Below are 9,410 nucleotides of genomic sequence, written 5' to 3'. Positions count from 1 at the left end.
TATGCCACTTAGTGGTAACTCTGCATATTTGTGTATTATTCTTAACTTGCAGTGGGTAAGCCGCTTTGCATTTACCACCAGTTAATAACGTGAAGTGACTGACTTTCAAGAACTCCTTTTTTTTTTTTTTTTTTTTTTTTTATTTTTCAAGAATGAACTAATTTAAACTTAAGATACCAAGAGAATGCAGAGGGTGATGTAGTGACACTGCAGAAGAGCAGCCACATCCAGGATGCACTTCAGAACCGTATAAACGTAGTGTAAGTTCCAAGATCGCTTGGAAAATGCTGGATTTGTCCAAATACATTCCTGCCTGGAGTGAGACAGCAGTACCTTCCAGTGTTTCGAAAGTATCAAGAAATGTGATGGAAAAACTCCATAGGAGGAAGGGTACTATTGGCCTACCGATACAGATTTTATCACCTTAAACAAGGTAGTAGGTCTTTACTGTGACCTGAGAAAAATCATATCCCCAGTCAGCACAGACTTGCGTGTCAGGAAAAAATTATCATGCATCACCTTCAGACAGGAGCTGCCAAATGATCAGGTCTGGCTGATGAAGTGTAATTATTGATACTGTGATTCCATACCCATCTTTGCAGAGGTTTCCTGAAGAGGTTAATTTACGACTTTTACAAAGTTGATGCTGGGAGTAGTTTCACCACATGGCTTTTGATGCCACGACAGTTATTACTGGATGCATGTTTACTTTCTTGGCTGTATGTTTTTTCAGATCTTTAAAGGAAGTGCAGGATATTGTTGAGGAGCTTTCTCCATTTCGTGGATGTGACTTCTCACTGAAATATTGAAACAGCGGAGGAGGGGCCCGTAGACATGGGAGCAAAAGACTTTCCTTGTCCTTGTGTGATGTTAAGGCAGAGTAGTGAAAACTTCAAGGGCTCTTATGTCCTCACTTAGACAAGCTTTATTTATTCTGCCATACGTAAGAAATCACAGTACAAGCACAATAGCAGCAGTTACACCCAGCTCAGATACCCCATATGGTAAATCACTTCCAAGCATTAGAGACAAAAGGGGATGCTGCAAACTCGGAAGGCTCAGCTTGCCTCTGCTTCCCCTGGTCTGTTCAGAACTTGGGAGTCAGTAGTGTAAACTGGAAAACTAACTGAAAAGGGAAATTATCGGTGAGCTTCTAAAGGAAAGAAAGATCAAATTGTGTCAAACTAAGGTTGCCCCTTCTACACCAGGGTAATGAGCTTCTTGAACAGAGAAGCACTGGGCATGGCTTTAAGTGACTAATGACTTTCCATGAGAAACGAGGGAAATGCGGTCTGACACCAATTTAAACGTGAGGTTATAAAACCCTGTTTGGAAAACCCTACTCAGAGTAATTATTAATCATTTGGTCCGACTGCAAGGATGTATTGATTGGGATTCTCTACAGCTCTGCTCTGATTTGATGCTATTTGGTATTTTCATGAACAATTTAGATGGCATATGCTGATTAAATTGTAGGGAGCACCAGACTTGAGCTAACTACTGACCAAGTAGAAGACAATTACAATTCAGAATGAATTCGATAAATTCAAAACAGTTAGAATGCATTTCAGTGAATCCAGCAATGGATTTGACAGATGCTTATTTGTACAATTCAGCAGAAGCAACAATCAGCTGAACAAATACAGGATGGGACAGGACAGGGTAGCAGTGGTACAGAAAAGTTCTCCTGGGGTTATAGCCAGTCACCAGCTGAACATGATTCAACAGCATTCTGTTCCTGAAAAAAAAAAAAAAAAGAAGTTGTTGTGGAATGTATGAACAGGAATGTAGTCTGTAAGATACATGATGTGGTCCTTCTTCCTCATGTGGTAGCAGAAAGCCTTTCTTGGAACATGGTGTCCAGCTGTAGGCACTGCACTTCGTGGAAAATGTGGAGCAGCTGGAGATAACCGGAGCAAAGGCGTGAGAGGAATGACAGGACGGGAGAGTGGGCTTGTTTCAAGGCGAAGGGAGGGAAATGTTTTCAAATCGGTAAGAGCTGCAAAGAAGGAGGAGAGGAACACTTTCCCTCGCTGCTGCAGGTAGGACAAGAAAACCAGATTCCATTGCAAGCAGGAGGCATTTAGCTTAGCCATCAGAATGGGCGGCTGGCCTTGACAGCAGGGGGAGTTAAGCCCTGGAATACCTTTCCTGGGCAGATTGTGGAATCTCTGGAATATGAGATTTTAAAGGAGAAGTCAGTGGGCATCTCCCGGGGCTGGTGCAAGCGTGGGTTGGGGGTGCTGGGGATATGGCTAACTGAAGTGCCTCCCAGCTTACGTTTCTTACGCTGCCGTCGTGCATTTTCACACTAAGGCCTTCTGCAAGGGAGTCAGAGAATGGCTGTTGTGGAGCAAAACGCTGCCCTGGCAGAGCTCCTGAGCTTGAACTCAAGGCTCACAGCCATGCGTTTCCTTTTTCATCTTTTCAAATAGCACTTGTAATAATAACACCTGCGGGGAGCCTGGCATGCTCTTGTGGGGTAGCCCACGTCTGCATCGTTGGTACGAACTTTCCGACACCACCCAGCACAAGGCACTCTCCACTTCTGCATTTCAAATTTTTGGGAACACTTCAGTGCTCCCAACTTTTTGAGTGAACGTCCCACACCTGGGATATTGGCTAGAATGTACATTTCTATTAAGCAAAGTGACAGCAGTGCTTAGGATGAATAGACGTGTGGATTAGTGGACACAGCTCTTTGATGCTTCTTAATTGCGTGTGTACGTCCACTGGGATGATACAGAATTTGGAGTGACCGGTCTCTTACCCAATTATTGTGGCAGGAATATTAAACCTTTATCTGAATTTTTGCCACAGATGGTCTCTTACTTTGTTTAAACAGAGTTCTTTGCTTTTATTTTTCCTAAAACAACGTTCCAGCTGAGAAGAGAGCAACCAGGGCTGGTGCTGCCCTGCTTTTTATTCCCTGGACAGACTTGCAGGTCGCTTGGCACATGTGTAATACGCTATTTCACACCGCTGGCCAAAAAAAAGAAAACAACATATTCCTGTGCAAAGACCCCCATCAGGCTCCTGCCTGCCAGTGGAGGGCATTGCAGAGGCTTGGGGCAGGAGGAGGAAGAATCTCGCTCCCTAACCATGTACTAAAAATAAGCTGATGCTGTGTAAACAGCTTTGCTGTGAACTTCCTCTGGCATGCAGCCATGCAGCTGCCTTATAGTTTTAAACCTAGATACCTCTCCAAAACAAGAAGTCACTGAAGTTAAACGCAGCCAGTAACACTTTTAATCTTACTACTCCCTGCTGTGTTGTATCAATTTTAACTTCTTCCAGAGTGCAGGTAGCTTACTCAGGATCTAAGTTCAAATTTTTTTACCTAAACCACGGTTAAAACTGACGCTGGCAATCCCTGTAGTCTGCAAAGTTCAAAGCAGGGAGGAGGCCTTTAATCTGAAACTGAAATACTCAGGTGACATGTCCAAAAAGCACTTCCCCGCAGAGTAAGGACTGGAATAGCTGGGCTGCAGAGGGTTTTTAAACTCTCCAAATTGCTGTTAACTAAACATCCTTAAATCCTGATGTGATGATATGAAATTGGAAAGTCGGCTCCTTAAATGAGACTAGTTTAAAAAGAATAAACACAAGATTCTCTGGGCAGTTGGACTGAATGACAGAAGTGATTCATTCAGGCCTTGAAGCCTAGGAGTTATTTGGTTTTGCCATATTTTCCAGTGATTTTTACCTACTTAGTAGTGCCAACATTTTGCCCTAAAATAAATCACGTCACATTCTTCTGTACATTTTGTCTATGAAGACTGATGTTTCAATTTAAGTATCAAGCTTCCTTGTTCTTTATTTCAATAGTTGTTGATTGTTTAGACAGAACAAGATTCCCATTTTCCTTTATAATGATTTCTCATTTGTAGCAAGAATATTTTCCAAGACAGTAATTAAATCTCTGGATCATTTTCAGCTATTTCACAGGAATCACTGAAAACGCAGTAGCTGTTTTTTCCCTCTTGATTTTCTATTGTCAAATACTCAGCTTTTATTTTAATCCTCTGTATCCAATTATCTGATTTGTGCAGCAGTTGAACAGAAGATCGGTGTCATCGTTCTTTACATTCTTTTTAAAGTCTCATCAATAGCCGGACCAGACTAGTCTGTAAGTTTGTAATTTAAGATGTGCTTGGCGGGGGTTCAAAGAGACAGGAGCTCCAGTCTGTCTCACTTCCCCTTGGAAAGCCTTTCTGATGCTGCTCAACAATATTTACACCAGAACAGAACTGAGTTTTGGAGAACTTTGCCAGACTCTGAAGAAACCAAGAAACCTGAGACTTAGATAAGCCTTGGTAAATTTAAAAACTCTTGATGCTATCAATGTGTAAAACTTGTATTAGCCCATCAGATATCACAGACTTACAATTTGAGGAGTGGATTTCAGTTAAGAGATAAAATTAAGAGCAAAAACCCTGTTATTTGAAGCAAAATTCTTCTACTGTCACCTCTGTTGAGCACTTTATGATATCTTAGATTTCTGCAATTATAGGTACAGGTGCTCTTGTTCTGTAATTAACTGAACATGCCGTTTACTAAATAGGGAGCCAGATAGGTTCAAAAAGCATCAAGTTTATTTTTTTCTGGGACCTTCAGCTTTCTAGCTGTCTGGAGAAACGGTTCAGATGAGGTCCTGTTTTCTCTGTACCAGAAGAAAGGTTGTTTTCTCCCCTTGATGTGGGGCCTGGCAGTCCTTTTGAGAACAGTTCTCCCACTTCTCATCTCTGTCTTGTGGAGTTTTTCAAGGACAGATTTCTGAAGAGGCTTTCCACTGGGTCAAGAGGGATTCTGGGTGCGTGACAGTACACAGGAATTCTAGCTCACTGCTGCCTGGTCTTTTACCTTGGGACCCTATAAATTCACGTATTTCCTCTTTGAAATATAAACTGAGTTCCAAAAGCGCTCTTTGGCTGATCTGTCTGACTCTGTCCTCACCAGGTATCTCATCCAGTCTTGCACCCTTAACCCAAATCCAGATTCAGGGTCTGGTGTTACTCAGTATTTGAGGATCTGAATGACAATTTTGCCAGCTCGTACCACACAACTCAAGAGGTTTTGCGAAGGAGAGGGGAGTCCTGAACTGCAGAGCCCTCCCAGCCTGCTGTGTGCTTCTTGTCTCTGCTTCCCTTGTAATCTGCCCAGAGAAGATTTCTGAGATGCTTGAATGGCTGCCACGATCGGCATGGGAGGCAGGGGCCTTGGCATGTGAGCTCTGCCACCTGATGCCGAGTCTGCATCGAGACAGTGCCAGCTGGATCTGCAAGCCTCTGCAAATACAGCCTTCTATCAGCGAGTTATCTGATCGGGTTGCTGCCTCGTGGTCTCTTACTGGTCTTCCTCATTCTTCTCCCCTGTTGCTGAAACAGCCTTGCCACCTCCTCTTGCCTTCTCTCGAGTTTCTGTCCTCACGTGACAGCCTGTTGGCCCTTTTGTCCATGCTGGTATCAACAGGTTCCAGATTCTATTTTTTTATTATTATTATTTTATTATTATTATTTTTTTTAAACAATCATTGCATCTGGCTCACCCGTGTGTAGCTCTAGAGACACCTCTTCTGAGACATGTGACACGGCTAGTCTTCTACAGCTTTTTAGAAATGTTTCCTGAGGTCTGCAGGCAGGTGCTGCACTCAGGTGCCTGGTGAAAGCAGATTAACCTGTTCATTCCTCAGAAAGCAAGGGGGGGGGGGGGTGATGCCACATCTCTCCCTCACTCCCCCTCCCCTCGTGGGAAGACCTCCTGCCAGCACCAGCCGCCTGCATTTGGAGTCGTCCAGCCTTCCCTCAGACTTCAGTGGAAGGTATGGTACACACGAGCTTCCAGTGCAGATATCCTGGGCTGAACTCGTGCTGCAGGGTTCCCTTGGTTTCTTGCTAGCGTGCCTTCATCTAAACATTGACCAAAAAAAATAGAGGCTGCGGTCACTAAGTTGTTGGCTAAAATAAGCTGCTCGACTTTAGCAAGGGCACTTCCCACGCACGGCCCGTCTCCCCAAAGTCCTTTCAGTCCCAGGAGTTTGCTGCACGTGCATGTTGGAATGTGGACATCTGTCCACCCCCTGTGCTCCTGGAGACCGTTTAATTTTGAGGAAGCCAGCAGAGTAACGTGGCTGCCATCAGTCACATTCATTTTTGTGGTGTCACCTTGAGGCTTCTGGGTCACTCAGGTACCTTGTTGATGCAAGCGCTGCTGAATGAGGGGAGCAGAAGGATTTTCCTTGTTACTGGCACGGAGAAAACATCCCTCTTGCTAATGCTTGCTGCGCAGGGAAGGAAGGAATCTGATTTCCATAACTGGTCTTGGCCCTGCTCTTCATTCTGCTTTGCTTCTGCAAGGGATTGCTGGGGACCTCAGGTGACTTCTTCAGCGTGAGAAGAGCAATGCGTGCAAAGGGGATGGGTGGGAGGAGTGAAAGGAGGTCAGCCCGGGCTTTACGGTGTCCTTGCGCGCGGGGTTTCCAGCGCCACGTGACAACGTCTCTAACGAACGCCGGTGGTTCCCCTCGCGTGGCGGCAGCGACGCGGCACGCACTTGCAGCCAGTCGTGAGCGTAGCGGCTCTGAAGGCTGCTCTGCAGCGAGGGCAGAGCTGTTGTCACATTAAAAAAAAAAAAAAAAAAAAAAAAACCAAAACAAACCCAACCCTTGTTTTTTTACCTTTTGCTGCATCAAAGTCAGCAGCTCCATCAGACCACATTGTTCAGTGAGTCACACTGAGCTTGGAAAAATAGCTGTTTAAAAGAAAAAAGAAAAAAAGAAAAAACCAGAAAAATAGTTAGATAAATAGCTCAGACTTCAAGCTTTGCGTCAGGACAGGTTCTTCAAACAAAACCAGTGTCCTTTGGGCAGGTCTCCAGACTCCAGGTGTGCTTTCCTCCCCGTCCAAGCCACTTCTCACAGCTCTCCCGTGCCCAGGGAGCAAGTTCCCTGGCGAGCGGGAAGAGGAGCAAGCCCAGAGCTCAGAGCTGTTGGGGGGAAGGTGGGCACCCCACACGCTCGCTCACGGCAGCAGGGCTTGGGCTACTCCCAACCTCGGGTGCCTCCAAGGGCACAGGGCCCCGCAGCACGGGGTTGTGCTTCAGGTCCGGCAGCGCTGAGCCTGTGCCAGCTGTGCTGCTTCAGCGCCGGGATCTGCCTTTGCTTGTTTTCTGCCGTTTTAAGATAATCCTTGTTTAAATTTCTGCAGGCCTTTCGGCTGGCTGGACCTTGGCAGCACGCTGGCACTCGGTAAATCCCATCGGGCAGGACTTCTGTGTGTCTTTCGGTGTGCGTGGCGCCAAGCGCCGGCCCCTCCGCTGTGTTGTGACAGACGCCGGCCGGTGTCTGGTCCTGCTGAACCAGAACCACTGGGGTAATTCTTAACGGATGTTTGCAAACAAAAGCTGATAAATGCCATAAATACCAGCACGGTGTTGTCTGCAGCAACTCAGCTCAGCGTTTCTGAGGATGGTTGGCATTTTGTGATAAGCCAACACTCAGTGTTTTGCAGTAATTGCGTAATTCTTGTGGCAGTGACCATTCCTTGCACTACTGAATAAAGAGCAAAATGTCTGTAATTCCTCCACCCCCCCCCCCCTAGAGTCTGAAAACCTTCTTCCTGCAAGGGTTGACAGAGGTAAAGATGTACATGAAAAAGAAAGTTACCTACAGCTCCAGAAGAGTACATCGGGTCAGAGGGTTTGCTTATTTTCATTTTGATAAGTAAATTGTCATTTATTAGCTGAGCAGGGAGAGAAATCTTGGTAAACTCTCATCATCCAGGAAGTTCCAGTTGTGAAACAAGTACTCCAAAATCTGTGGAGACTGGCACCACTGAGAATCACTTTGATGACTAATTTCTTCAAAAGTCAACAAGACAGGGAACAGGAATAACATTATTTAAAGAAAGCATTTTACAGCAAACAACATCTATTCCCTATTTCTTAGGAAGGGTGTGTCTCTTTTTAAATGTTGTTTTGGTACATCTGGCTTCCTCTCCCATTTGAAACATTAGGCTAGAAAAATAACTGTAGGCTATTTAAATTTCTAGTCAAAGTGGAGGGATGTCTCTGTAGCTAGGATGATGATGGGATGCTTGCATGCTAAATTCCCGTTTTGGTGAATGCTCTATATACCATTTAATGAGATATTCCTTTTTGATTTTCCTCTTGCTTAAAAATGTTAGTGTTCATCTCAGGACCAGGTTAATATGCCTTAAGTTCTCCATTTTTTCCCCATTCTGTCTGCACAGACTAATTTCTGGTCACATGGGAGTTCTGCTGGTCTCAGTTGTTAATCTGCTGGAAATTCATTGCACTCTCTGCTTTTTTAGGAGGCTTGTCTTGTGAAAAAAAACAGCAGTTAAATTCTGCTAAGTCTCTGTGAGTCATCCAGCAGCAATGGCAAAACTGGGAGGAAAAAATGGGGGGAAGAGAGGGATTGGTGAATGGGCCGTGACCTGAAGATCTGACTCAGAGCATACGATTTCAAGTGTTTCCAAACGATGAATACTCAGTTATTATCACCAGGTATCCCACCACTGGGGACATGTGGATACCAAGCAAGGTTTTTAAAGTCTGTTAATAAAGTTACATACAACTGGTGCTCACACAGGGTCCCATGGTTCACTGGGCCTGAGCACTGAGATATGCCTGACTGGCAACAGAGGACAAAATAATTATGAAATCGGGAACATACTCAGAGAAAAAACAGATGTATTAAAATATTTTATCTTCTAAAAAGCTGTGGATACCAGAGAAATCAGAACATTGGCTCCCCTACCTTACGCATCTTCTAGCCAGAAAATGTGTAGCTTCCAGATGCGTCTGAACCCCCTCCCTTCACCCTGCCCTGCAAACCTCCATGGCGCCCATACCAGCAAGGACAAACCTGGTCATCTACTAAATCTGTTCCTGATCTCAGCTAACTGACTTCCTGTAATATCAGCAAATATTTCTGCTTTTGTAAATCTGTTTTTCCCTCCATAACGGGGTGCCAGCAGGACCCAGAATGCTTTGAATGTAGGAATGTGCTGGTTGGCAGGAGGAACAAAGAAATTGCTCACCCAGAAGGGCAAAACAGGACTAATGCTTTTGTCTGCTGGGGAGGAATCACACAGAAGTCAAGCTAACAACTTTTGCATGCAATCAGAAAGGTGCCGTTGGATGCTGGTTTTAATGGCAGGCATGGACATTGGTCATTAATGAGAAGTGTCTTCAGTAACTAATATGAAATCAGATCCTGAAAAGCTGCTGTGGTTGCACAGTCTCTTGACAGATATTGCCCACTGCCCAATGTCAGCCTCTCCCTGAACTTGACAGGGCAGCTGCTGTTCATCCCAGCCTGCTGGAATTAGGCCAGCTATGACATGTTCCTGATATTAGTTAGCTACAGGGCGTATTTCATTCTGCTG

This window comes from Tyto alba, unplaced genomic scaffold (assembly GCF_018691265.1).
Source record: "Tyto alba isolate M040663 unplaced genomic scaffold, T.alba_DEE_v4.0 Super-Scaffold_5, whole genome shotgun sequence".
NCBI lineage: Eukaryota > Metazoa > Chordata > Aves > Strigiformes > Tytonidae > Tyto > Tyto alba.
This window is presented reverse-complemented; position numbering follows the sequence as displayed.